The sequence below is a fragment of the Dendrobates tinctorius genome, unplaced genomic scaffold (assembly GCF_039654945.1).
Source record: "Dendrobates tinctorius isolate UK_male_01 unplaced genomic scaffold, ASM3965494v1 ptg000168l, whole genome shotgun sequence".
Lineage (NCBI taxonomy): Eukaryota > Metazoa > Chordata > Amphibia > Anura > Dendrobatidae > Dendrobates > Dendrobates tinctorius.
In genome coordinates this window covers 2,229,406-2,253,093 of record NW_027361835.1, presented here as the reverse complement: position 1 = coordinate 2,253,093, position 23,688 = coordinate 2,229,406, and the positions used below count along the sequence as shown (strand labels likewise).

The 23,688-nt window shown below is 45.8% G+C and overlaps 1 protein-coding gene across 5 annotated transcripts in view; it reads left to right on the top strand.

Annotated features, from left to right (window-relative positions):
- The window catches only part of SOX6 (SRY-box transcription factor 6), a 650,335-nt gene that overhangs the window by 57,440 nt on the left and 569,207 nt on the right, over positions 1-23,688 (top strand). For all 5 annotated transcript variants that reach the window (XM_073550751.1, XM_073550747.1, XM_073550750.1 and 2 more), the window contains exon 2: positions 7,378-7,442. The gene's annotated coding sequence lies outside the window, so the exon portion shown is untranslated. The remainder of the gene's footprint in view (positions 1-7,377; positions 7,443-23,688) is intronic.

Below are 23,688 nucleotides of genomic sequence, written 5' to 3'. Positions count from 1 at the left end.
GACAACAATGTTGAGTATGCTGTGTGATCGCACCCCAAGGAAATGTTAATTCTGCCGGACATGCCGGCGTAATGGCACCAGAAAGCACAACCTTACACTTCCCAATGTCCTTGTAGCAAAAGATGCGATATTTACTTATAAGTGCGTCGTCGTGTGCCTGACCGCCATGTGCTGACGGGACTCGCGGGCGGCAGTTCCTCTGTGGAATTAGTACCTGCTATGGAAAATCAAACAACAACATGCTTAAATAGCCATTTCCTAAGCGTAAGTTCACACTAGGCGTTTTTTTTCTGCAGCAAAACAAGATCTCCTGGCAGGAAAGAAGCTGCAGAAAAAAACATGTAAAAAGCCGCTGTAAAATCTTAGGCGCATGGATGAGTGAGAACAGAAATCTGACTGCCGACCCGCCGTCAGTATCTGGTGCCCCCTAGTCATCATCATCAGTATCTGGTGACCGCCTATCATCTGAGTCATCAGTATCTGGTTGGCGCCTGTCCCTCCATCATTATCTGATGACCACCTGCCGCATCCATCATCAGTATCTAGAGGACACACATGCTCGGTCACCTCCAGCTAACGAGCCGAGTTCCGTAGGACACACATGCTCGGTCACCTTCACCTAACGGCCCGAGTGCCGGAGGGGACACATGCTCGGTCACCTCCACCTAACGGGCCGAGTGCCAGAGGACACACATGTTCGGTCACCTCCACCTTACAGGCCGAGTGCCGGAGGACACACACGCTCGGTCACCTCCACCTAACGATCCGAGTTCCGTAGGACACACATGCTCGGTCACTTCCACCAAACGGCCCGAGTGCCGGAGGACACACACGCTCGGTCACCTCCACCTAACGACCTGAGTTCCGTAGGACACACATGCTCGGTCACCTCCACCTAACGGGCTGAGTGCCGGAGGACACACATGCTCGGTCACTCTCCTCACAGCCAACCCTCTGCAGAGTGATCCTCTGTTCACTGCAGGGCAGCCTTCTTCTCAGGTGGCAGCCGAGCCTCTGCAGCATATCTGACAAGTCTCCTTCTGCCCCAGGTTGATTGTTATTACAGGCAGTGAATGGCCACCATCCAGGCTGTCAGGCAGGACTCGGCTGCTCAGAGCGTCCATAGTGGATACCAGTCTTCACAATGAAGCGGAGGCTCTGGACCTCCCACACGTTGCATTTAGTGGCAGACACGGATGTGGCGGCTCATGGCGGCCATGGTGGCGAGCGATGCCAGCAGTGTTGAGGGGGCCACATGCGTGCAGTGACTTGTGTGGACGGCCTGCAGATGAAATCCTGACAGTTCCTCTCGTCTCCTTTGATGTGATTCCAAGATTGCACCAAAGAAATATGATGCACGTGATGCTACAAGTATGTGATCTGCAGCCGCCGCCGGTATCTGACTCCCGCTATTGTCCTCACATTGCATTGTGTTTAATCATTCTGGCTAACCCTTCGCTCCCCAGAGAGCTCTTGCAGATCTGGCACGTGACCCCATTTAATCCCCCGGTAACTTTGTACAGATGCGGCTTATCACCAATGATTTCTCTCATTGAGGGTAAATCTGTGCAGCCCGGGGCTACAAGAAAGTGACATAATTCTCCCCAGAACAGGATTACACCATTGATCCCTCACAACTTCTGCTGCAGATGTGGATGTAATCCGGATTAGCGGCCTGCACCGCGATCATCCAACCACTGCCGGCCACTGGCTCGTCACACAGGCAGACACATTTCACTCTGGTGTAGAGGCTCTCTGTGCAGCACATGCTTTCTGAGCCCAATGGCTGCATGATTGTTTCCAATAAATACAAATTCCCAGTCATTGATGCCACCACCCATGAAGAGGAGGTGAGCTGTGACATCACCTGTTGTGATTGGTAGATCTTGTGTTATCTACTGTATATAGAGGCATCAGTCATTGATAACACCTATCTTTAAACGGTAGATAAGACAGGATCCACCATTCACAATAGGTGATGTCACAGCTCACCCCCTCCTCCTCATGTACAATAACTGATAACACATAGCTGATCAAACAGGATCTACCATTCATAATAGGTGATGTTATAGCTTACTTTCCCTTCCTGTACAGTCATTGTGCAAGGGGAGGAGGCAAGCTGTGACACTACCTATTGCGAATGGTAGATCCTGTTTGATCAGCTATATATATATAGAGATGTTATCAGTCATTGTACATGAGGAGGAGGGGGTGAGCTGTGACACTACCTATTGCGAATGGTAGATCCTGTTTGATCAGCTATATATAGAGGTGTTATCAGTCATTGTACAGGAGGAGGAGGTGAAGGAGGAGGTGAGCTGTGACATCACCTATTGTGATTGGTAGATCCTATTTTATCTACTGTATGTAGAGGTGTTATTACTCATTGTGGAGGAGGAGGTGACCTGTGATATAACCTGTTGTGATTGGTACATCCTGTGTTATCTACTGTATATAGAGGTTTTATCAGTCATTATACATGAGAAGGAAGAGGTGAGCTATGACATCAACTATCGTGATTGATGGATCCTGTTTTAAATTACTGTATATAGCGGTATTATCAGTCATTTTACATGAGGAGGAGGGGGTGAGCTGTGATATAATTTTTGTGAATGTTGGATGCCTTATCAGTTGTATATAGAGGTGTTATCAGTCATTGCAGAGGAGCAGGTGAGCTGTGACAATACCTACTGTGTTTGGTGGATCCTATGTTATCAGTTGTATATAGAGCTGTTATCATTTGTACAGGAGTAGAAGGAGGTGAGCTGTGACATCTATTATGATTGGGGGATCTAATCACCTGGGGTTACCTGTCATTGCAACCTGATCTGTGATGATGAGACCGCTGAAAAGTCTTCTGTAAATAGTAGGAATTATATGTCCAAAATAGCCCAAATGTCCAATGTGAGAAATGCTAGATTTCCTTTTATTATATACACACGTGTGGATACATACATGGATAGTGAGTGTGAACATAAACTTGTCAATAGGATAATTTCTGATTGTGATGAAACGAGAACCGGGGATTTGGATATCCCCCCGCCGTCACTGATCTGTGACGGAGCTTCCAGTTAGGCTGAGTTCACACATGGTGTTTTTTTTCGTGTTTCCGCAGCGGTTTTAACTGCGCGATTTTGCCGCGAAAACGCAAAAAATAAGCGTCCCATGCATTCCTATGGGATTCCGCAATGCTGTGCTAATGCTGCAGTTTTTACCGCGGCGGAATCGCTTTGTGGTAAAAAAAGCTGCATGCTCATTAATTTCGCGGAATCGCGGCGATCCCGCACCCATAGGAATGCATTGTTCTGCTTACTTTCTGCATGTGGCTGTGCCCACCATGCGGAAAGTAAGCAGAACAATTGCGGATGGTACCCACGGTCCGGCGGAGAGGAGACTGTCCTCCAGGCTTTGGGTACCATATCCCTGTAAAAAATAGAATTTAAAATAAAAAAATATTGTTATTCTCACCTTCCTATGTCCCGCGCAGCCTTCCCCCCCTCTCTCCACGCTCCCGGTCCCAGTAATCCTTTGCGAGCGATGACGTCGCGATCCCGTGAGAACGGACGCCATCGTGGGCATTTTCGCAAAGGATTACTGGGACCGGGAGCGTGGAGAGAGGCGGGAAGGCTGCACGGGACGTCGGAAGGTGAGAATAACACCATTTTTTTATTTTTTTAATTATTTTTTACATTTTATCTTTTACTACTGATGCCGCATAGGCGGCCTCAGTAGTAAAAAGTTGGTCACACTTGTCAAACACTATAGTTGACGAGTGTGACCAACCTGTCAATCAGTTCTCCAAGCGATGCTACAGATCGCTTGGAAAACGCTAACATTTTGCAAGCTAATTACGCTTGCCAAATGCTAGTTTTTCCGTGGGAAAATCGCGGCAATTTAAAATGCAATTTTCCCACGGAATGGAATTCCGGAACTCTCACGGTAATTTCCGCGAGAGTTCCGCTACATGTGAACTTAGCCTTACAGCTCTCTGGCGCCTCCCTTACCCTCAGGTTAGTCAGGGAACTGCACCTAGGATAAGTAGACGCCGGAGAGGCTGCCCTGTCACATACTAGTTATCAGGGCACTCTGCAGTGAGGGCGGTATATATATCACCAGTCCCAGGTCGGGAATATATATATACGTATATAAAGTACAGACCCAAAGTTTGGACACACCTTCTCATTCAAAGAGTTTTCTTTATTTTCATGACTATGAAAATTGTAGATTCACTCTGAAGGCATCAAAACTATAAATTAACACATGTGGAATTATATAATTAACAAAAAAGTGTGAAACAAAGGAAAATATGTCTTATATTCTAGGTTCTTCAGAGTAGCCACCTTTTACTTTGATTATTGCTTTGCACACTCTTGGCATTCTCTTGATGAGCTTCAAGAGGTAGTCACCGGAAATGGTCTTCCAACAGTCTTGAAGGAGTTCCCAGAGAGGCTTAGCACTTGTTGGCCCTTTTGCCTTCACTCTGCGGTCCAGCTCACCCCAAACCATCTCGATTGGGTTCAGGTCTGGTGACTGTGGAGGCCAGGTCATCTGGCGTAGCACCCCATCACTCTCCTTCTTGGTCACATAGCCCTTACACAGCCTGGAGGTGTTTGAGGTCATTGTCCTGTTGAAAAATAAATGATGGTCCAATTGCAAGATGCTGTGGTAGCCATGCTGGTTCAGTATGCCTTCAATTTTTAATAAATCCCCAACAGTGTCACCAGCAAAGCACCCCCACACCTCCTCCTCCATGCTTCACGGTGGGAACCAGGCATGTAGAGTCCATCCGTTCACCTTTTCTGCGTCGCACAAAGACATGGTGGTTGGAACCAAAGATCTCAAATTTGGACTCCTCAGACCAAAGCACAGATTCCCACTGGTCTAATGTCCATTCCTTGTGTTCTCTAGCCCAAACAAGTCTCTTCTGCTTGTGGGCTGTCCTTACCAGTGGTTTCCTAGCAGCTATTTACCATGAAGGCCTGCTGCACAAAGTCTCCTCTTAACAGTTGTTGTAGAGATGTGTCTGCTGCTAGAACTCTGTGTGGCATTGACCTGGGCTCTAATCTGAGCTGCTGTTAACCTGCGATTTCTGAGGCTGGTGACTCGGATGAACTTATCCTCCGCAGCAGAGGTGACTCTCGGTCTTCCTTTCCTGGGGCGGTCCTCATGTGAGCCAGTTTCTTTGTAGCGCTTGATGGTTTTTTTCCCAATTTTTCAGACTGACTGACCTTCATTTCCTAAAGTAATGATGGCCACTCGTTTTTCTTTACTCAGCTGCTTTTTTTCTTGCCATAATACAAATTCTAACAGTCTATTCAGTAGGACTATCAGCTGTGTATCCACCAGACTTCTGCACAACACAACTGATGGTCCCAACCCCATTTACAAGGCAAGAAATCCCCCTTATTAAACCTGACAGGGCACACCTGTGAAGTGAAGACCATTTCCGGTGACTACCTCTTGAAGCTCATCAAGAGGATGCCAAGAGTGTGCAAAGCAGAAATCAAAGCAAAAGGTGGCTACTTTGAAGAACCTAGAATATAAGACATATTTTCAGTTGTTTCACACTTTTTTGTTAATTCTATAATTTCACATGTGGTAATTCATAGTTTTGATGCCTTCAGAGTGAATCTACAATTTTCATAGTCATGAAAATAAAGAAAACTCTTTGAATGAGAAGGTGTGTCCAAACTTTGTGTAAAAATATGTGTAAAAATAGGAACAGCACAAAATGCCTTAGAGCAGTGCACACATCTCCAGACACCTTAATGTCCTTAGATAATAGAAAAAAAAAAGCAGCACCAAAATAGTAGTGGTGTGAACTGTTTAATAGCCTCGTGGCGTGGCAACGTTTCTGATATGGCAATCAGGCTGCTTGAGAAAGGATTGCCGTGTCCAAAACGTCCCCACGCCACTAGGCTATTAAACAGTTCACACCACTACAATTTTGGTCCTGCTTTTTTTTTTCAAATATATATATATATATATATTATATAAATAATCTCCAATCCATCAGTGCCAGGATCCCCCAGTAACACCAGGACGGTATGCTGCCGCCAGTTCCTCGTTAGATATAAGCCCGGGCCGTCACCAAGCTTATACCGGGTCAGACACCAACCCCAGGTAGCGTATAAGTACTAGCCGGACTCACGGACGTGGGGAATCGGGTTTCGAGATAAAGGAGCAGCCCAGAATTAATTGATATTTTAATTGGTGAAAGGCGCACTAGATAATACAAATATATATACAGATATTACAGCCAGAGGCACAGATACAGGGAGGGTACGGGTCTGGAATAGCAGTCAGCTGTATGTGTCACGTTACTGGTCCTTATAGCATGTGGGCCCACGGAAGTGCTCCAGGCCACAGGTACTTTCTTAGTTTCTGGTCCGTCTCCACACGTGACAATGACACTGGCTAAAGCTTTTAACCCCTAGCTCACCCCCTCCCATATTTGCCACCGCCCCTCTGGGTTGGACTGAATTCTCCTACCTTGACATCCTAGCTGAAATAATTCCCAATATCTAGGATGGGTCGTAACTTCCTAATGGGAGGTCCAAACGGGACGACTGACGTCTCAATGGGTTTTTTGGGGCTGGACTGATCTGGAAAATCCAAACTTGGGTTGGCTAAGTGGCTCTGGAGAGCCGGTCTCGACAGCTCAGTATCTGGGACAGGTAGAGAACGATGAGACCCAGGTATGTGTGCGGAGGGCTCCCAGGGTTCTGGTGGTATATTGGACTCAACCCTGAGATGCACAGTGCTCTCATAATTCATCTCTAGGTGTTGGTGCCTAACTGGCTAGTGTTTCCATTGATGGCTGACCGCCTTGCACAAAAGACATCAGGGGGTCCCAGCTTTGTTCCTCCTCGCATAAAGTGACAAGGGGCCTCTAAATCTCCAGCCAATGGCATGTTCCTGTTATTTTGGGAATTTTTGTACTTATCCCATTGGTGGGTTGGTGGGGGCCACAGTACCAGGAGCAGAAGGAGATCTCTGGATGATATATTGGGCCTGAATTAATAAATCCAAATGGAGTCTCCCTCATCCCTCACACTGATCCCTTTAGTAATCACCCTTCCCCATAATAATGAGGCACTTGCTTTGCTGGGGATATAGTGGGAGTCACGACCTCGGCTGTGTGGGGCGCTGTAGGACGACTCTTGGTTTCTCACATACTTGTCTGTAATGTCTCCTGGTCGGTCAGTCACTTAATTTTTACGTTAAAGTTGCAGAGTTAAATTTCTTTAGATTTTTTTTTTTGGTCTATTCCCAAATGTGATCCTGATCCTCCGTCCCGGCTTCCCGGGATCAGCGGAGCCTCCTCTGAATCGTTGTGACTTTGGGCCTCATTGCCGTTTTCTCTTCTTTCCACAGATCACTTTCATGAATTCACAGGAAGCCGAGCAGTGACTTGTGGAGCCAGGATTTCTTGTATTTATGTAAGTACCAAATGCTTCTCCTGCTTAGAAACGCAGAGTCGGGTCTCCATTGTGCATCTGCCGATTGCAGATGATGTAGACTGTGGGGGTGAGGGGGTGAGGGGGCATTTGGGCTCGTTGTGTCCTGAACAATTTGGGTGAAACAGTTATGAATGAAAAGATAGAGGTCAGTGCCAGTCTGCGGTTATAAAGGCGAATGCAAAGTGCTTTATTATTTTACATCTTCATAAAGCTTCGCTCCAGTCTCATGTATATCATTAGTCCGATTTATGGCACTAAAATGGGTTCTTAGAAGGGCGAGGAAATAGTGTGAGGAAAGAGCCGCGGAGGTGAGAGCTCGTACGCATCGGGGAATGGCACATCGAGCCCGGCCACTGATTGTCGTGGATGGGGCCTGTGATTGAAAGCGTCACTGTGTCATTATGGGTGGAGAGCTGCGAGGACGCGCCGTACCTCGCTCTTGCCACATGTGGGATTTTCACAATATCCAGGGCTGATGAAGTCTTCTCCTTGATATTTTGGTCGATGGAGGTCGACTCATCTTGACCAACTGTAACTTGTAATTATGGCTGAATCGGACCGGCGGCTTGTTTTCCTTCATATTTCACTGTATGTGTGATGAGTAGGACGTGCATTGCGCTACTAAACAGATACCAAGGATGTGATGTCGTTAGGACCAGGCGTCTTTCCTTCGCTCTGCTGGACGATGTAGGATTTATTTCCTGTAACTTGTATAGCACCTACAAGTTCCATGGCGCTGCTGCACAAATGCTGTCACCACTTGCATCAGTCACTGTCTCCAGTGGGCTTGCAAGCTAGTGCCCTGGGCAGTGTGAGAGACGACCGCTGTATCGGAAGGGATCCCCGGCTAAGGTAACGGTGCTGAACCTGTCCTCACATGTGACAGGCAGGGATACTGACCACTATACTGAGGAGTGAATGCTGCTGAGCGAGCAGCTCTGTCCTCTCCCTCTCACAGAGAAAGAGAAACTGCAGCTGCATCCCCCTCCTCCCCTCCGCCATGTTGTCTGTGAGATCCTTCACTGCAGAATGATTACCTGAGGACGGAGTATGTGAGCATTTACATGGAGCAAAAAGAGTTCCCAAAATATGATGGTGAAGGCCGCAGTCATCTTCCCAGCAGGACAAATTGTTCGGTAATAGAATTTACAGATCTCATGATAAATCACAGACCAGAGGCTACAGACACGTTAATTTCAGCCGATATTGACATGTGCAGCCGACGGTCAATCTGCGGATACTTTTATTCTGTTCTTCCATCAATGCTGTGCACAGTCTGATAGTTGCAGCCGACAACGCGTTTCAGTATGTGACAGTGGTGCTGATGCATGCAGCCTTGCGCTCCGTGGGGTGGTGCGGAGCTTCTCGTTTCTCCGCTGCCTCTGATTCTCCACTGTATATGCTGATTGTGCCGTTTACAGCTGAAGGCGTATTTTTGGGAAGGCGCATCAGCTCATTTTACCTGAAAGAACCCGGGTCAGCTGATGTAAGTGATTCATTGTTATTGCCGAGTGACTGTAAGATGAGTCCAGGCAGGACGGAGGCACAGGAGGCTGGACATGGGAGCGCTATTTACGGCACAGTCTTGTCATAGTGAAAGCCATCGACAATAACACGGACTGTGCCGTTTTGGGACGATCAGCTCAGCCTGTAAGTTACACCTGAAATCCGAGAGAATGCGTGTGATAAAAGCCATACGAGCCGGGTATTTATAGCTCTGCGATCCATCTGCATTCGCCAGCTACAACGCTTCTCTCTTGTCTGCACAATGCACCTGTTCTGTATTATTTATGTCAGTGTAAAAATGTTCCCGAAAACCAATCGCAACAAACCCGATTCCGGCTGTGAGAACACCCGTGTGGGAAAGCTGTCCGATCACAGGGATGAGGATGGCCGTGTATGCACAGTGCGGTATATGATGTCAGGCCGCAAATGGCCACCTGGCAGAATGTGCGCAGAGCTATATCCACACTCTTATCTCCCACAGCAGAGCCCACGGCATACCCTGCAGCAGAGCCCACAATAGTGCCCCCTGGCAGATCCCTCAGCAGAGCTGACAGCCCTGCCCACATCAGATGCCTCAGCAGAGCCAACAGCCCTGCCCACATCAGATCCCTCAGCAGAGCCCACTGCAGAGCCCACAGCAGTGCCGACAGTAGACCCCATAGCAGTGCCCACAATAGTGCCCATGACAGATCCCTCAGCAGAGCCTACAGCCGAGCCCTCTGCAGACCCCACTGCAGTGCCCACAAAAGTGCCGACAGTACACCCCACACAAGTGCCCATGACAGATCCCTCAGAGCCTGCAGCCATACCCACAGCAGATCCCTCAGCAGAGCCCACTGTAGACCCCACAGCTGTGCTCGCTGTAGACCCCACAGCAGTGCCCACAATAGTGCCCATGACAGATCCCTCAGCAGAGCCTACAGCCATGCACACTGCAGACCCCACAGCAGAGCTCGCTGCAGACCCAACAGCAGTGCCCACAATAGTGCCCATAACGGATCCCTCAGCAGAGCCTACAGCCATGCCCACTGCAGACCCCACAGCAGAGCTCGCTGCAGACCTAACAGCAGTGCCCACAATAGTGCCCATGACAGATCCCTCAGCAGAGCCTACAGCCATTCCCACAGCAGATCCCTCAGCAGAGCCCTCTGCAGTCCCCATGGCAGAGCCCACTGTAGACCCCATAGCAGTGCCCATCACAGATCGCTCAGCAGAGCCTACAGCCATTCCCACAGCAGATCCCTCAGCAGAGTCCTCTGCAGTCCCCATGGCAGAGCCCGCTGCAGAGCCCACTGTAGACCCCACAGCAGTGCCCATCACAGATCGCTCAGCAGAGCCTACAGCCGTGCCCACAGCAGATCCCTCAGCAGAGCCCACTGCAGACACCACGGCAGAGCCCATGGCAGAGCCCACTGCGGACTCCACAGCCGATCCCTCAGCAGAGCCCACTGCCGACCCCAGAGCAGTGCCCATCACAGATCCCTCAGCAGAGCCCACTGCAGAGCCCACAGTAGACCCCTAAGCAGTGCCCAGAGTAATGCACATAACAGAACCCTTAGCAGAGCCCACAACCGTGCCCATGGCAGACCTCACAGCAAATCCCACGGCAGCCCAGACACTGAAGCAGCCACAAGAGATCAGGAGTTGAAAATCAGCTGAGTTATAAATACATTAACTAAAGGAGTTGTTCACTTTTTTAAAAAATAAACGTTTTTCCACAAACTGCTCCCTTTGATAAACAAACTAGCTGCGATTTGCTTACCCTCCCCAAGTCCAACATTGTGTCTCCGACTCATTCTGTTTGGCTGCCAGTGATGCCACGTGGAGAGCGCTGCAGCCAATTGGGGAGCTCGGTTATTGGCTGCAGCGCTGTCAACGTGGCGAGACCACGGCGAAGACGATACGTAGAGCTCAGGCTTTTGTTAGGTTATGGAGTCCATGGCTGATCCAGTAACACCTTAGAAAGAAGCGGTTTTCATAATCCGGGGCACTACAAGTCTGATATTTTCAAGCATCGCCTCAGACACTCCCCAGAAACTGCAGATATTTCTAAGTAACAGAGTGAGCGGGAGCAAGCCCCCGGGCATGTGGAGAGGGTGCAATTGGTTTTGTCCGCGCTCACTACTATGTCACAGACTTGCAGGAAAGCCGGAACCTGGAATCTGCCCTAAACGCCGCCCGGCACATTAGCGATTGTGCTTCCGACACGTTTGTGCCGTGGAGCGGGAAATGAGCGGTGACAGAAAGTCTTGCAGCACATGTGTGCGCTATCGTCCGGCCTGATTTATAAAGTGACACATCTCATTAACATGCAGTAGATTTGGAGGGGCTCCATGAGGGAAGAGGGGGATTTATGTCAGTGATGAACAGCCACATATTGTGTCCAACTGTGATGTAAACCCATGGCCGATTGTGAAGGTACAAATGGGATCCTGGGTGTAGGTGGTCTATGGATGACATTCACAGGACATGGTCGACGTCACATCAGCTTCTAACAGGTGCTGCTTCCTTCCAAAAGTGTTTATTTATGTCAGTGATTCAGAGATGAGCTCAGCGCCATCACAACCAGAGCATAAAGGGTAGCAGCACCGGAGGTGTGATACTCTGCAGCACAGAACCAGTATACACCTGTCAGGAGGAGGGTGAGCGATGCTCTTCAGAGAGGTCAGTGGTCCAATAATCTGCAGGATATATCACTGGGTATCTGTCAGGAGGTGGAGGAGCGATGCTCTGCAGAGAGGTCAGTGGTCCAATAATCTGCAGGATATATCACTGGGTATCTGTCAGGAGGTGGAGGAGCGATGCTCTGCAGAGAGGTCAGTGGTGTAGTAATCTGCAGGATATATCACTGTGTATGTCAGGAGGTGGAGGAGCGATGCTCTGCAGAGAGGTCAGTGGTGTAATAATCTGCAGGATATATCACTATGTATCTGTCAGGAGGAGGGTGAGCGATGCTCTTCAGAGAGGTCAGTGGTGTAATAATCTGCAGGATATATCACTGTGTATCTGTCAGGAGGTGGAGGAGCGATGCTCTGCAGAGAGGTCGGTGTAGTAATCTGCAGGATATATCACTATGTATCTGTCAGGAGGTGGAGGAGCGATGCTCTGCAGAGAGGTCAGTGGTGTAATAATCTGCAGGATATATCACTATGTATCTGTCAGGAGGAGGGTGAGCGATGCTCTGCAGAGAGGTCAGTGGTGTAATAATCTGCAGGATATATCACTATGTATCTGTCAGGAGGAGGGTGAGCGATGCTCTTCAGAGAGGTCAGTGGTGTAATAATCTGCAGTATATATCACTATGTATCTGTCAGGAGGTGGAGGAGCGATGCTCTGCAGAGAGGTCGGTGTAGTAATCTGCAGGATATATCACTATGTATCTGTCAGGAGGTGGAGGAGCGATGCTCTGCAGAGAGGTCAGTGGTGTAATAATCTGCAGGATATATCACTATGTATCTGTCAGGAGGAGGGTGAGCGATGCTCTTCAGAGAGGTCAGTGGTGTAATAATCTGCAGGATATATCACTATGTATCTGTCAGGAGGAGGGTGAGCGATGCTCTGCAGAGAGGTCAGTGGTGTAATAATCTGCAGGATATATCACTATGTATCTGTCAGGAGGAGGGTGAGCGATGCTCTTCAGAGAGGTCAGTGGTGTAGTAATCTGCAGTATATATCACTATGTATCTGTCAGGAGGTGGAGGAGCGATGCTCTGCAGAGAGGTCGGTGTAGTAATCTGCAGGATATATCACTATGTATCTGTCAGGAGGTGGAGGAGCGATGCTCTGCAGAGAGGTCAGTGGTGTAATAATCTGCAGGATATATCACTATTTATCTGTCAGGAGGAGGGTGAGCGATGCTCTTCAGAGAGGTCAGTGGTGTAATAATCTGCAGGATATATCACTGTGTATCTGTCAGGAGGTGGAGGAGCGATGCTCTGCAGAGAGGTCAGTGGTGTAATAATCTGCAGGATAACTCAGTATCAGGAGGTAGAGGGGCAGAGGAATAATCTGCAGGTGCCTGTGGAGGTGAGAGGTGTAATAGTCTGTTGGAGGCCCCGTGTTTTGTGTCGAGGCTCTGGACGGTGAAGGCCGTGCGTTCTGTGATTATGACCAACGCTCTATTAGGCCCCAGCTGTCACGTATGTGCTGCATGAATATGGAGAAGACTCTTCAAAGGAAGCGTCCACCTAACAAACGACTGCAGACCCTCAGCCTCGTCTGAGGACACTTCAGCTGCTGTGGGCTTGGGGGGCTCTCTCCAACATTAACCCCAAACACAGAGGGTTCCTGTTGTCAACCACTCTGCCGTGTATCTACAGCTCGTAGCTTTCTATTTATCGCCTATCTGTCTACAAAAAAGACAGAAAACCGACCAGTACCTCTGAACGGAGTAAAACGAGTGTGAAAAGGCGCTGCTGCCAAGACGGCAGAAAGCGACGGACACGTTAGAGGTCTGCAAACATCCAATGTCAGGAAGAGGACTGGCATCCCTGCCGCATAGACTACACCTGTACATAAAGGCACAAATTCATGAGCTGCACCAACCACGACAAGGTGACCAGGCTCTGGTGGGACCCTAAACCCTATCTATCTATCTATCTATCTATCTATCTATCTATCTATCTATCTATCTATCTATCTATCACATTTCACTTAAATATAGGTGCACATTTATTCTTTTTCCAAGTCCATGTGATCTAGTCTTCCTTTAGCAAGTGATTGTTCATTCTTATTGCTGCTTGTTATTTAGTAGATTAATTGTCCTAAGACTGAGTGCATGCTGGTATACAGAGACGCCCGGGGTGTACTCTGTGGTCTGTCGCGGTTGTGGTCTCCACACGTCCCTCGCAGGACCTGTCGTTTCGGAGCCACGTGACCGCCTACTATTCCCCTGATTGGATGGCAAGTCTCATGTGATCTGGGCATGCGCCGCTCTATGCCTGTACATACTTAGTGACATACAGGACCTTCTAGGAAGCATTGCGCAGGCGTTGTTCCTGGCGCCCCATTATTATTCAACGCAGATGACATATTATCACTGACCAATGGTGACGATTGGTCAGGTATTTAGACCGGGTTATGCCCCCTGCCCTGACACGCCTCCGGAAGAAGCAGTGCGAAACGCGCGTCGGGGCTCAAGGGACGTCCGGGGTTCTCCTCCAGCTCATTTTTAGGTAATTAACCCTTATTTGTTCACCCGCCCTGCGGTTAGCACCGTTTGGGCTTTTACATGAGAAGGGCCTTGGTAGTATTATTGATCACTGCATGTCGGTCATAGACAGGGATATCCATTATAATACACCAATTGGAGTGTTTTCTTGTCCCTTTTTCATTATATTATTGGGTGCACTGAAATGTTTTAGACAAATTGTGGTGGTAGGACTTCCCATGGACCTTTTTAGTCCCTTTGTCTACTGTTTGACACCTTTCTTATCACACCTTGTTTTTTATGTTTTGTATCAATAAAATGTGTTTTTATTAATTTATATGCCATTGTGTGGTGCCAAATATTTTTTCTACTTTTTGGTTACCATAAAGTGTTAATTATCTGTTGGTGGTATATTACCCATAATTGGGAATGTGCAATTGCTGGGCAATTTTTGTGATATCTATCTATCTATGTATCTATCATCTATCTATTATCTATCTATTATCTAGATAGATAATAGATTATTATCTATCTATTTACACTGCTCAAAAAAATAAAGGGAACACTTAAACAACAGAATATAACTCCAAGTAAATCAAACCTCTGTGAAATCAAACTGTCCACTCAGGAAGCAACACTGATTGACAATCAATTTCACATGCTGTTGTGCTAATGGAATAGACAACAGATGGAGATTATTGGCAATTATCAAGACGCCCTCAATAAAGGAGTGGTTCTGCAGGTGGGGACCACAGACCACATCTCAGTACCAATGCTTTCTGGCTGATGTTTTGGTCACTTTTGAATGTTGGTTGTGCTTTCACACTCGTGGTAGCATGAGACGGACTCTACAACCCACCCAAGTGGCTCAGGTAGTGCAGCTCATCCAGGATGGCACATCATTGCGAGCTGTGGCAAGAAGGTTTGCTGTGTCTGTCAGCGTAGTGTCCAGAGGCTGGGGGCGCTACCAGGAGACAGGCCAGTATACCAAGAGACGTGGAGGGGGCCGTAGGAGGGCAACAACCCAGCAGCAGGACCGCTACCTCCACCTTTGTGCAAAGAGGAACAGGAGAAGCACTGCCAGAGCAAAATGACCTCCAGCAGGCCACAAATGTGCATGGGTCTGCACAAACGGTTAGAAACCAACTCCATGAGGATGGTCTGAGTGCCCGACGTCCACAGATGGGGGTTGTGCTCAGAGCCTAACACCATGCAGATAGTGGTTGGAAACTTAGAATCTCTAATATACCCAGGAAGAGCCTGTACAAGTGGCTGAAGGTGGAAATCCACCCAAGATCCCAAGCGCTCACCCAAGGATCCAATATCTGCCACAATGGGCCTCATAGAAGGTGGGAATATGTTTATGGACCTTGGGGAGCGCATGGTATATGCAAATAATTGGGTGATCATTAAATAAAAAATCAGACCTTTTTTTATCAATAGCTTGCATATGTAATACGCCCTCCTGTAACAGGTTGAATAGAACCAAATTGAAATAGTCACTGGGATCACAGAACATCTCCTCGTAAATATCCCTGTTGTCTAAATCCAGAAAAATCAATTTTTTATATACAGTCATATGTAAAAGTTTGGGCACCCCTATTAATGTTAACCTTTTTTCTTTATAACAATTTTGGTTTTTGCAACAGGTATTTCAGTTTCATATATCTAATAACTGATGGACTCAGTTATATTTCTGGATTCAAATGAGGTTTATTGTACTAACAGAAAATGTGCAATCTGCATTTAAACAAAATTTGACCGGTGCAAAAGTATGGGCACCCTTATCATTTTCTTGATTTGAACACTCCTAACTACTTTTTACTGACTTCCTGAAGCACTAAATTGGTTTTGTAACCTCATTGAGCTTTGAACTTCATAGCCAGGTGTATCAAATCATGAGAAAAGGTATTTAAGGTGGCCACTTGCAAGTAGTTCTCCTATTTGATTCTCCTATGAAGAGTGGCATCATGGACTCCTCAAAACAACTCTCAAATGATCTGAAAACAAAGATTATTCAACATAGCTTTTCAGGGGAGGATACAAAAAGTTGTCTGAGAGATTTAACCTGTCAGTTTCCACTGTGAGGAACATAGTGAGGAAATGGAAGAACACAGGTACAGTTCTTGTTAAGCCCAGAAGTGGCAGGCCAAGAAAAATATCAGAAAGGCAGAGAAGAAGAATGGTGAGAACAGTCAAGGACAATCCACAGACCACCTCCAAAGACCTGCAGCATCATCTTGCATCGGTCAACAATACAGCGCACTTTGCACAAGGAGAAGCTGTATGGGAGAGTGATGCGAAAGAAGCCGTTTCTGCAAGCACGCCACAAACAGAGTCGCCTGAGGTATGCAAAAGCACATTTGGACAAGCCAGTTACATTTTGGAAGAAGGTCCTGTGGACTGATGAAACAAAGATTGAGTTGTTTGGTCATACAAAAAGGCGTTATGCATGCGCTGTATTGTTGACCGATGCACAGTGACACCATCTGCAGCAAGATGATGCTGCAGGTCTTTGGAGGTGGTCTGTGGATTGTCCTTGACTGTTCTCACCATTCTTCTTCTCTGCCTTTCTGATATTTTTCTTGGCCTGCCACTTCTGGGCTTAACAAGAACTGTACCTGTGTTCTTCCATTTCCTTACTATGTTCCTCACAGTGGAAACTGACAGGTTAAATCTCTGAGACAACTTTTTGTATCCTTCCCCTGAAAAGCTATGTTGAATAATCTTTGTTTTCAGATCATTTGAGAGTTGTTTTGAGGAGCCCATGATGCCACTCTTCATAGGAGAATCAAATAGGAGAACTACTTGCAAGTGGCCACTTTAAATACCTTTTCTCATGATTTGATACACCTGGCTATGAAGTTCAAAGCTCAATGAGGTTACAAAACCAATTTAGTGCTTCAGGAAGTCAGTAAAAAGTAGTTAGGAGTGTTCAAATCAAGAAAATGATAAGGGTGCCCATACTTTTGCACCGGTCAAATTTTGTTTAAATGCAGAATGCACATTTTCTGTTAGTACAATAAACCTCATTTGAATCCAGAAATATAACTGAGTCCATCAGTTATTAGATATATGAAACTGAAATACCTGTTGCAAAAACCAAAATTGTTATAAAGAAAAAAGGTTAACATTAATAGGGGTGCCCAAACTTTTACATATGACTGTATACTGGCATTTAGTAAAACTATTGAGCCCCCTTGTCTGATTCTTGTTGTTTTGAGATCATATAGAGCCTGGTTTTCCTTATCGGACAGATTTTTTTTGTTGTTTGTTTGGAAAAATTTTTTTTATCCATTTGGTTTTTTAACTCCAATAATTCCTTCTCCATTAAATCTTGAAACCCATCTAAAACTGAAGGTCTTGAATACAAAGGATCGAATAAAGGGTTACTGGTGGGAAAGGTTTCACGAATAGAAGTTCTGTCCATACATGACTCCTTTTACAAAGAGCTCCAATGTAGCATCGCCTTGTGTTCAGACAAATTCCTGAAGCTGTCCGTGGATGATTGCCCATTGGAAAGTTCTTGGAGAGAAGAAGTATTTTCTGACAAAAATTGGCATTTAATAGTCAGGTTACGGGCTCATTTCTTGACTTCCAAAATAGTAGAAAAAAATGTCAAAATCTTTAGATGGTGCAAAACCAAGTCCTTTACTCAGTAGAGAAATTTGATTATCAGAAGTGATGAAACTAGACAGATTTATTACTGGCGGTTCTGATCGCGGCGGTTCTGGCAGCGTGTTTGCTATCTGTCTCCTCCGGTGTTTACTCCCTGCACGTCTTCTCCGATTTTTGGAGTGCACTTAGTACTAGAACTCCTGTTAGGCTGAGGAGCACTGCTACAGATAGAAGCACCTGACTAAGGGTGCAAAGTCACCAGAAACGAGGGTTGAGAGCGCAAGCCTTGTTTTTCTCTGCTGGCCTTTTAACCTCACCTTTATGTGTTCACTACATTGTGGAGCTGGACAATCCTTTCTTCATACAGCTAGAAGCACCTGAAGAGTCCGAGTCCTCATCCGATGTCCAGAAAGTAGACACATCAGAGGAGTCATTGAGATCATTGACGTTAACCCTTCCTGTGTAGCCTTTGCATTTTTGGAACCTCTTTTTAAGGATAGATTGCGGTTGAGTGTGCCAATTATAGACTTTATCCATAGTATAATCTTGAGTGTCTCTGGTGAGTTGTTTTCTTTTCCACCTCCATGATATGACTCTCCAGTTTGGCCATGTTCAGCCACTTGTCCAGGCTCTTCCTGGGTATATTAGAGATTCTCTCTCTAACCACTATCTTTAATGATTACACATGGCAAACCATTTTCTCATGGCTCTCTTGCGATGTTGTGGGGCTATATCCCTCCATCCCTCACAATATAGCCATACGGAGTTTATCTCTCCATTTGGATAAGTATGGTCTTGATGATACTGCTACATGTCAGCTTATCTTATTGGCAGGTGCTTTTTTGCTGTCCACAATTATTTCGGGTTTGACAGTCGTTTTGTTTTTTTTGTTTTTTTTACAGAGAAGCGGCGTTAGCATGGGAGCCAAGTTCTCCCCTTCATTGGTCACCTCGTTATGGCACATTGGGAAGAATTATTTTTATTTAACGATGACAGCCCTTACAGTAACCAAATCATATGGTATGGCCGTTATATTTATGACATCCTCCTGGTGTGGGGGGGGGTACACAGGAGGAGGCCAGTAATTTTGTCAGCTATATTAATCATAACCAATTTAATTTGAAATTCACTATTTTTACAACTTTTCCATTAATTTTTTGGATTTGACTCTACCTGCGGACCATGCCCATCATTCAGTGATTATTTCACCTTATTCTAAGCCCACAACCAGTAATTCTACTTTAATGGCGAGTTCTTGTCATCCCAAACATGTCGTGAAAAATATCCCTTATGGTGAATTGATCAGATTGCGGCACAATTGCAGCGATCTATCCACTTTTTTGGATGAATCTAAGAAAACGTGTGATCAGAGCGTGGGTGTTCTGAGCAGGATTTACACTTGGCTAGAAACAAGGTAATAAAAATGGATAGAAAAAACCTAAGCAATAAAAATCCTAAATCTTGCAATAATCTTTATTCTTCAGGGGTTACATTTTCAACTAATTTTAGCTCTCAGTATAATAAAATAGTGACCATTGTAAAGAGATATTTACCCCTTTAGAATCAGGACAAAAAAATTAAGGGAGGTTTTAAAAAATCCTGTGTGATTTGTGCCCAGAAAAGCCCCCACTTGGGGTTCTGTACTTTCACCCAGCGTTTTTATTGATTCTGTTGCTGCTTTTTTTCGAAAAAATTGTCTTAATTTAAAAGGCTTTTCCAAGTGTGGAGCCAATATTTGTAAGGCTGGTTTCACATTTGCGTTTTTTTTCGCGGTAATTTAGCGCTAAATAGCGCATGCGTTTTTTTTCCTATACTTTGCATGGGATGCGCTTATGTGCGCATACACATGCGTTTGTACGCGTTTTACCGCGCATGCGGTTTTTTGTGGTATGCGCTCGGGCGCACAAAATGCAACTTGTTGCATTTTTTGTGCGTCCGATTTGCCTCAAAAAAACGCATGCGCGCGCAATGCGTTTTTTTACAGCAAGACACCCATTATAAGTCTATGGTGAGCATATGTGCGCATTGGCATGCTTATGTATGCGTTTTTTTGCACATGCGTTTTTTTTTTTACCATTAGTTTAGACAATGGAATTTAGGGGTTTGGGTAAAGTTAGGGTTAGTTAAGGGGGTTTAGGGTCAGGGTTAGGGTCAGGGTTAGGGTCAGGATTAGGGTTAAGTATGGTTTGGTTAAGGGTTAGGGTCAGGGTTAGGGTTAGGGTTAGGGTTAGGGTCAGGGTTAGGGTTAAGGTTAAGTATGGTTTGGTTAAGGGTTAGGGTCAGGGTTAGGGTTAAGTATGGTTTGGTTAAGGGTTAGGGTAAGGGTCAGGGTCAGGGTTAGGGTTAAGTATGGTTTGGTTAAGGGTTAGGGTCAGGGTTAGGGTCAGGGTTAGGGTTAAGTATGGTTTGGTTAAGGGTTAGGGTTAGGGTCAGGGTTAGGGTTAGGGTTAAGGTTAGTTAGGGTTTGGGTTAGGGTTAAGTATGGTTTGGTTAAGGGTTAGGGTCAGGGTTAGGGTTAAGTATGGTTTGGTTAAGGGTTAGGGTTAGGGTCAGGGTTAGGGTCAGGGTTAGGGTTAGGGTCAGGGTTAGGGTTAGTAAAGTCATGGTTTGGGTTAGTGTGAGGGGCCACCTAATGTTGGAAAAAAACGCAAACGCGGTAAAAACGCACTAAAAACGCATACAAACGCATAAAAACGCTGCGTTTTTTTCATGCATGCTCATAAAAATGCTTGAAAAAAACGCAGCAGTTGTATGCTTTTGTATGCGTTTTTCAATGCGTTTTTTTGCGGGAAAAACGCGCTGCAAAAAAAAGCAAGTGTGAAACAGGCCTTAGGCATGCAATTATGCAAGAAAAACAGAGAAAAAAATGTTTTCAGCCCAAGATTCTAGCGTCTTTACATTAATGGCTACATACATTGTAATGCACCGTATATAGTCTATTTCCTGCAGATTACAATGTATCGGACGCACTACGAGACCACTGACGGTCCCATCAGGAAACCTTTGGCTGACGCAGTTAGCCCCAATGCGATTGCCCCATCTGCGGTGTCTTCGCTAAAGGGGGCTTTACACATAGCGATGTCGCTATGTCTGATACTTTCCTCCGACCGGCTCCCCCGCTGTCTGTCGCTGATCACACGAGATCGTCCACGTCCATTTCTCGTCGCCTGCTTCCTGCTGGCACCGACGAGCGACGTGTGGACGCGGGCGGGAGGACGTCATCATTGCCGCGTCTGACAGGTAAGTAACGACCGCTGCTGCGTCGCTGCGAGATCTTCCTGTGTGGCAGCTCACTAGCGACCATTTAGTGACGCACCAGCGATCCTGACTGGGTCGTATCGTGGTCGGGATCGCTGGTGCATCGCTAAATGTAACGGGGCTTAACCATCATAAAGGGAGGGTTAAATCCTTCAGATTCAATGCAATTGAAAAAGTCCACAAGCCACACCGAGGTGGCAATTATAAACGCAGGTTATTACGCCGGGAATCATTTGGGATTTTCACATGGAATACAAGGTGATTGCCCGGCTTAAACAATAGACGAGATTTAATTAAATATTACAATTGATTTGATTCATTATATATGTTTTGTTCTTTTTTGGACCTGTTCTCTATATTCTTTTTTGTGTGACTCTTACCATATATTTTTCCTTTTTTATTTTATATTTACATTTTTTCTCTCGTATATACTATGTGTTTATAGGATATTTAAATTATGCATGTGGTCTGACCAATCATGTTTAACTTCCTTGTATGTAATTATGTATGTTTCATCTAGCAGACAGATCTTGGCTGCAAAGTCGAAAGGCGTTGATCTGACAACACTGTGGTTTTTTGCCTGACAACTTTGTGCCGTCCATGGTTTAAAATAATGGATTAAAAGTTATTCTTTAGACTGCTACTTTCTCACTGGATCCTTCCCTCCTGTTATCTATCTATCATCTATCATCTTTTATCTATCATCTATCATCTTTTATCTATCATCTATTATCTATCATCTATCATCTTTTATCTATCTGTCATCTTTTATCTATCTGTCTATCTATTATCTATCTATCCATCCATCTATCATCTATCTATCATCTATCTATCCATATATCATCTTTTATCTATCTATCATCTATTATCTATCATCTATTATCTATCTGTCCTATCTATCTATCTGTCCTATCTATCTATCTATCTATCTATCATCTCTCTATCTAATCATCTATTATCTATCTATCCATCTATCATCTTTTATCTATCATCTATTATCATCTATCTATCCCATATCTATCTATTATCTATCTATCTATCATCTTTTATCTATCTGTCTATCTATTATCTATCTATCCATCTATCATTTTTCTTGATTTATCTATCAATCCATCATCTATCTATCTATCATCTTTTATCGATCTATTATCTATCTATGTATCATCTGTTATCTATCTATCTCTATCTATCTATCTATTATCTGTCTATCCATCTATCATCTATTATCTATCTGTCCTATCTATCTATTATCTATCATCTGTTATCTATCTATCTATATCTATCTATCCATCGCTATCTATCTCTTATCTATATCTATCTATCTCTTATCTATATCTATCTCTATCTTCTATCTATCTATCTATCTATCATCTATCTATCCATCTATCATCTATCTGTCTATCCATCTATCTATCTATCTATCTATCTATCTATCTATCTATCTATCTCTCCATCCATCCGTCCATCGCTCCTGTATCGGTCTCCTCTCGCACGGTTGTGTTTTACCCCATTAGCAGAGTAATTGGGGTTCCTGAGATTGCAGATGATGATTGGAGGTGACGAGGCTGATTTTTGGGAGGCCGCGGTATCTGATAATATTGGCGGGTTAATCGGTGTCATTTCTCAGCCCCGTCTTTCTCTTTTTCTGTCCCCACATTCCCTGTAACCCTGGGGATGGAAAAGTGCAATTAACCCCTTCCCTCCCTCAGGGGCTTCTGTGAAACCCAGGTTATTAAATTACCAGGCAAATTAGTCCGTGTACATAGCACAGGGGAAATACAAGGAGGAGGAAGGCATTAATTCCATGCGTACGATCGCTGGCAGCTCTGCTGGCTCGGCGGCTCGTTGCTTCTCTGCAGCCCTCACCATTCACAGGTGCATGTTATGGTATTGGGGGGTTGGAAGGGACCACTGATCCCCAGCCCTCCGGACATGCCTGCTCCTAATGCTGACACGACCTCGCTCAGCTGGGAGTACGAGGACCCATTTTGGCTTTTAAGAAGTGCTGTTCAATTTCCAAATCTGTTGTTCTTTTGATGATTTTATTGACCCCTGACATATTGTAACGGCTCCAAGCTGCTGCAGCCGGTGTGGTAGAAGGATGGAGAAGGCCCACACCTGCCAGGAGTCTGTCTGTTCTCCCCGTGATTGGGGGGGTCTCCTCCCACACTCCAGAGACAGACATCGGGGACAGCGATGATAATGTGTGTACAGCGCTGCGGAATATGTTGGCGCTATGTAAATAAAAGATTATTATTATATCTGCCGATACCTATAGAGTGCTGTAAACGCCGTCACAACCACACGTCACGACGCCAGGAATGGCTCCTGATAGACGATGGAAGTAGAGATGAGCAGGAAGGTTCACGGCACCCGGCGGACCAGAACCTCCTCCTCGCTGGCACCATGTTCTCATCGGTGAGGATGCCGACGGGTGACAGGACAGAACGATTGGGATTTGTCCCGATGGGATGGTTTATACTCCGAGACATTCAGTGTGAGCGCGTGGCGGACCCTCAGCGTCTGCTCATGTGCAGGATGGTCAGAGACATTCAGTGTGAGCGCGTGGCGGACCCTCAGCGTCTGCTCATGTATAGGATGGTCAGAGACATTCAGTGTGAGCGCGTGGCGGACCCTCAGCGCCTGCTCATGTGCAGGATGGTCAGAGACATTCAGTGTGAGCGCGTGGCGGAC